The sequence below is a fragment of the Arachis ipaensis genome, chromosome B05, assembly GCF_000816755.2.
Source record: "Arachis ipaensis cultivar K30076 chromosome B05, Araip1.1, whole genome shotgun sequence".
Classification (NCBI taxonomy): domain Eukaryota; kingdom Viridiplantae; phylum Streptophyta; class Magnoliopsida; order Fabales; family Fabaceae; genus Arachis; species Arachis ipaensis.
Genome location: NC_029789.2, coordinates 81885325 through 81891688, shown reverse-complemented (window position 1 = coordinate 81891688; position 6364 = coordinate 81885325). Strand labels below are relative to the sequence as shown.

The 6364-nt window shown below is 35.4% G+C and overlaps 1 long non-coding RNA gene across 1 annotated transcript in view; it reads right to left on the bottom strand.

Annotated features, from left to right (window-relative positions):
* Nucleotides 1–3387, bottom strand: part of LOC107643708 — a 16848-nt gene extending 13461 nt beyond the window's left edge. Inside the window, exons 1-2 of the long non-coding RNA XR_001621021.2 lie at nucleotides 2726–3387; nucleotides 2370–2620 (exon numbers count right to left, since the gene is read on the bottom strand). This is a non-coding gene — a long non-coding RNA (uncharacterized LOC107643708). The remainder of the gene's footprint in view (nucleotides 1–2369; nucleotides 2621–2725) is intronic.

The following is a 6364-nucleotide window of genomic DNA, read 5'->3' as shown; positions in this document are numbered from 1 at the left end:
TATAGGTTTCCCCGAGATCAATGATCATTCAGTTCGTGGGTACTTCCCGAATTGTACCAATTATCAATTCATGGGTTTTCCCCGTAGTTAAACAACTAACATTTCGTGGGGTTTTCCCGTATTTTATCACTTTTCATTTTCCTTTCTAAAACTCAACAATCCATATATCATTTCCCCATTCTCTTTTCCCTTTGAATCCTTAACATATTTTCTTAAACCTTTCTTAACTTTCTCAAGCATTCGTTCGCAAAAATCTCAATCATCAATTCAGTTCATAATCTCTGCTTTAGCAACCTTGAGTCAAGCCAACTTTAAAACTATTTTTCAGTTTAGTCCTCTATCAAAAGACTCAAGAAAATCATTTATTTTAAATTCATTAAAAACTTTTCAAAACATAACCTCTCTTTGGAAATAATCGAATAGAACTCTTTCTCAAGTTCACTAACTTCACAAAGATTCAAAAATCATCTCTCTTACTATTCAAATTCAAATATTATTATTTCACCAAATTTCTAAAAAGGTAATCCTTTATTTCAAGCCCAAAACATAACTCTTTCTATATTGAATCAATCTTGAAATATAGTTTCTTTCTTAAATAATTTAATTTTTAAACATAAACCTTTCTTTGGTAAGTCGAAATTAAAATAGAATAATTCTTTTCTTTACTAAATAAATCTCAGGTAATATAATTTTCTAAATTCAAAGCTTCTAAAATAACTTTTCAAATGAAACCTTAGATTTTTATAAAATTTTGGCAGCACCTCCCCTAAAACTCGGACTTAACCACCCTTACGGGTTCCCTCTTCCTTCACATCTCATCAAACCTTTCTCAACAATTCATCAGTCTTTTTCTCAATAACTATCATACAGAATATTCTCAATCAAACAGAAATTCACAACTCATAATAAATAGTAATTCGATTATACTCTGTGATTCCCACATAATCCATGAATTCAATTCATTTCTTATCAATTCATACCTAATTTCCATATAATCCGTTAATAACTTCCATTGTATCAATTCATCAATTATTTTAACCAAAGGACTAACAGTTTTTCACTTTCCGAATTCCCAAAACATATTATCACCTAACTTAACCAAAATCTCAGCAATATTGATACCAAAACACAGAGTATGTATTATTTACATAATTCCAGTTCTCTTATAATATGTTCACCCAAAAATTCTGCTCCATATAATTCCCAATTATTACAAGTTATCCTTATACTTTTAGAGTTACTGTTCTTATCTTTAAATTCAGATTTCATAAGATAAATTTAATAATCAAGCTTCAATCTGTTAACAGTTCTCAAACTTAATTCTAATTAATCATGAACCAACATTAACAACTACCAAAACCAGTTCCAACCAGTCACAAGTCAATTTCACAGCCATTCCGATACATCAAATAACTAAAAACAACAACAAACACTTACTCTCCATAACCAAAATACAGCCACACAACTCAACTAATTCAGTATATTCACATGGAATCAGAACTTTTCAATAATCCCATCAAAATCAGAAAACACCAATATCAATTACAGCTTCAACCTAAAGCAAATCTCATCAATTAATTACTCACGACAACGAAACCAGTCAATATCACAGCCATAACCCAAACTCAATTCACATTCGCATCCAACTCCAATCATAACTAAGAATAATCACCACAACTAACTCTTGTCAAATACATTTCACTTAATGATTAACTCTTCATATCTCAATTTAATAAGTAAACTTAAATAAACCACTAATCGCAGCCACAGTTCAACCAATTCCAACCTGTCACAAATCCATTTTACAGCCATCCCAATATATTAAATTTCTAATTCAATATCAAACAATCTAAAGTAATTCATTCAAGATCAAAATCTCAGCCAACTCATCACAAGAAAATCAGTAATTCAAAATACAATTCACAACCAGATTTTCAACCAATTCAGCAATATCACATAAGATCAGAATTTCCAACAAATCCACTACCGTTACACTATATCAAATAACCAGCACATCATTCAATTCAATATAAATCCGTCAAAGATCAGAATTTCAGTCAGTTTGCAACCATAAAGCAAAACAGCTTATAGCAACCAGCTCAACATAATCAAATAACAGGATTCTCAATAATTCCAAACAATTATAAAATCGGTAATAGTTACAGCCTCAAATCAAATCAATATTACCAGTTTAATCACCATTCACAACCACATTTAATTCGAATCATAACTCAGAAAAATCACAATAGCTAACCATTCTCAAGCACATTTCAAGCTTGTCAATTAAGAAATTCTTAACTATTATTAACCATTTGCACTTATCCAATAACTTTGTAGGCATTCTAAATTAAAAACGTTAAATTCCCTACCTCAAAGTCGAAACTCACGAAATTCACTAAACGCAGCTGCTCCATTAGCAGTTTCCAGCACCTATTTCCATGGCAGCAACAATGACAAGGTTAAACGCCTCCTTTCCTCTCCGATCTGAGATTCTAGAAGTAGCAGCCATTTTCAAACAGAGCCAGCAGCAACGTGAGGTGGCCACGGCAGCAAGCGAAAACCATGAATTCAAATCGGATAAGAGTAACAATTCTGGAAGTTCAATTCTGGAAGTTCAATTCTGGAAGTTCAGGGCAAAATCAAATTGGAACAAGAGCAAGGCTAATAAAATGGCAGTGGAATAAATAAAAACATCAAGTGACGATTTAGAACACGAATGTCTTACAACAATTAGAAGGTACTAACAGAACAAAGAAGCTACGGCAGCGGTATAGGCAACTGCAACAGCAAGCTCGAAGGGTGGCAGAGCAACTTCCTCCTCCAGCGACGGCTTGGTGAGACGCGGCAACAGCAGGGTGCAACAACGGTGGCGCTGCAGCTCAGTAACGCTGATGCGGTGGCAGCTCGCGTGGATGGCGACGGCAACCCACAACACTGACGGCGACAAGGCTGGTTGCGGGCTTCTTCCTCGCGGTGTCTGGCTCTCTCTCCACGGCGGTGGCACGGCAGCAGTGACGAGCTTCAGCGGCGGCGAATCACTGGCGACGGAGGTTTGGCAGTGGTGAATGACTTCTCTTCCTCTGTGCGCACTCTGCTCCTACCTTCCACCAATCAGCGACAGCAACGCAGATAGGGTGCAGCGCAACGGCAACGGAACGGCGCGGGCAAGGCTGGGCGACGCTGGCGATGGTGGCGTGGGATCCTTGCGTGCGGCAGTCCGGCGGTCATGGCGGCGCGGCAGCAGCTCTTCCCTCGAGCCCTCTCTCTCTGCTCTCTATTTTGCTACTGAATACTATGCTGAAGGAAAGTTTGAAGGGGGTGGGGTGCGGCTGTGTGTAGTGAGGGAGTTAGGGTTAGGGTTTCTCAGATTTGGGAATTAGGGTTTCTGATTCAATTTGGGAATTAGGATTAGAAATTAGGGATTTTATAAAGTAATATTGATAGATATAAATAGATATTTTGATAAAATTGAAGGGTAGAGTTATTTTAAAATCAAATATACTTTATTAAAAATATTTAGGAACATTATTTATCAACATATTGCTAAGTTAAATCAATTATTTCTAATTTACATTATAAAATGAACAAGTTAATTATATTTTGTAAAGTACAATTTAAATTCAAATATCAATTTTCTAGATTAAATCATACAAATCTCTATTATTTTCCTATCTCTGAAATTTTAATTTATAACTATTTATTTGATTTTCAAAACTAGTGTTGTTACACCCATCCTTCTTCAAATCCATTTTTATTCAAGGCCAAATAAAAATCACCCCATTTCATTTAAATCCAAAGCAAGCAAAGCCCAAATGACATCACTCAAAGGCACAAGGATCAGTTAGATTAGGATTTTCATTTGAATTTTAATTTGTTTTCAATTTCATTTTCATTTTCACTTTGTAAAGCCTATATAAGGCATCATTTTCATTTTTGTGAGAAGGCTGGCTCTGCTAGAGAGCATTAGGAGTAGCGTAGAATAGAAAGTTCTCTTTGAAAAACTTTTAATTTTCTGCACTCCACATTTCAGAATTCAATTTAGCTTTATGCAATTTCCATTTCTCTGCTACAATTTCCTCTTTTGCTACAATTTCCTTTCTGCAATTATACACTTCAGTTTACATTGAGCTTGAATTTAAATCTTCTGTTCCAATTGCTTCCAATTTACTTTTATGCAATTTAATTCTTCTGCAAGTGTTCTGCATTTTACAATTCTTGCTGTGATCTGAATTAAATTTTCCTGCACTTTAAATTTCCTGTCACTTGTTCTTAAGATCTCTTTGATTGCTTGCTTCATTGCTTCCTTTAATTTCCAACACCCAGCCCCCCTTTACATTTGATGTAATTTACATTTCTTGTCATTTAAGATTCTGTCAATTTACATTTCTTACTCTTTAAGATTCTGCTCATTTACTTTCTGCAACTTTAAATTCACTGCTATTTACATTCTGTTGCTTCAATTTCACATCCAATTCACCAATGTTAGCTTGACTAGACTAATCACTCACTAAAGTTTCTTGATCCATTAATCACTGTGGGATCGACCTCACTCTAAGTGAGTTTTACTACTTGATGCGACCCGGTACACTTGCCGGTGAGTTATTTGTGTGGAATCTGATTTCCACCCATTAAGTTTTTCTCCTCTCTCTAGGTTTTAGGATTTCTCTTAGTTTTAGGTTTATTTCTTTTCAATTCCAGGTTCAATGTTCCTTTAATTTAGTTTCTCTTCTACTTTTAATTGTCTTAGTATTCTAGTTTATTTAGCTTTCCAATTGAATTTATGAACTTTTCATGTTAGATTTGATTTTCCCATTTAATGCAATTTGAGGTATTTTAGATTTATTGCTTCTTGATTTAATTGTTATTATTGATGCTTGCAATTGTTGGTTTTATATTTTACATTCCCTATTACTTTTCTATGTTCTTATGTTATGCCTTCCAAGTGTTTGATAAAATTCTTGGGAGGGTTTTAAGTTAGATTTTTATGTTCTTGGCTTTGGTTGAGTAATTAGAGACTCTTGAGTTATCAAACTCCTTTGTTGATTGATAGTTGAAAGTTGCTAATTGATTTGGATCCCTCTAAAGCTAGTCTTTCCTTAGGAGTTGACAAGGACCTGAGGAATCAAATTGATTCATCCACTTGACTTTCCTTCATAGTTAGAGGTTAACTAAGTGGTAGCAATTGACAATTCTCATCACAATTGATAAGGATAACTAGGATAGGACGTCTAATTTTCATACCTTGCCAAGAGTTTTTTTAGTTATTAATTTAATTTCTTGAAATTTACTTTTCTTGTTCCTTATTCAAAAAAACCAAAAAGATACTTTTTCATAACCAATAATAACTACACCTCCTTGTAATTCCTTGAGAGACGACCCGAGATTTAAATACTTCGGTTTAATTTTATTAGATTTGCTTAAGTGACAACCAAATTTTTGTATGAAAGGATTCTTTGTTGGTTTAGAAACTATACTAGAACCGAGAACTTATTTGTGAATTCTTTACTAGTAAAAATCCGTTCGTCACTAGGCTTCTCACTCATATTTCTCGCAACCAGAGGAAGGTGGTAGGGCATGGTCCCTGGGAATGTTTCCCTCTGAAGGGAGAAGTTGGTAGGGCACTCATCCCTTAGAATCATTCCTCTTGAAAATGTGATTTCTCTCTGATTGCAAGGTGGTAGGGCACTAACCCACGGAATCATGCGATAACCAGAGGAAGGTGGTAGGGCACGCTCCCTCGGAATGTTTCCCTCTGAAAGGAGAAGGTGGTAGGGCACTCATCCCTCAGAATTATTCCTCCTTGTGCACAATAGAGAGACTAATCTGGGAGTTGTCGACCGGATTTTCTGTCGGGTTTGGCACTATAACCAACATGTGATATCACAGCCAATAGGATAGACATTCATCACGTGCATCTTCTATATGTTTGCTTGCTTTGATTACCTGAGTTTGCCTAATTGTATAATATGCCTACTTGCTTCTCGAAATACTTGTTATATATATAAATACTACTTGTGTTTTCCTTGCTTGCATTATCTATGTTTGTTTGGTGCTGAGGAGGTTAGGTAGGCGGCGGCAATGGGATCGTACAGAGGGTATGTTGGTGAAGGCTGTGGGATACCAGTAACTAGTTCTAGATAGAAATCCCCTAAGTTTAGATACCCAGTTATGGTTTAAGTTCTTTATTTCTTTATTTTTGTTAAGCTTGAATATCAGTTTGGTGTGAAGTTCTAGGATTGCCTTCGGCATCTCGGGGCCTTACATCTTACATATTGGGCACTGTTACCATAATGAGAACCTCCGGTTCTCATTTCATACTTTGTTGTTATTTTTCAGATGCAGGTCGTAATTCACTTCGGTGAGA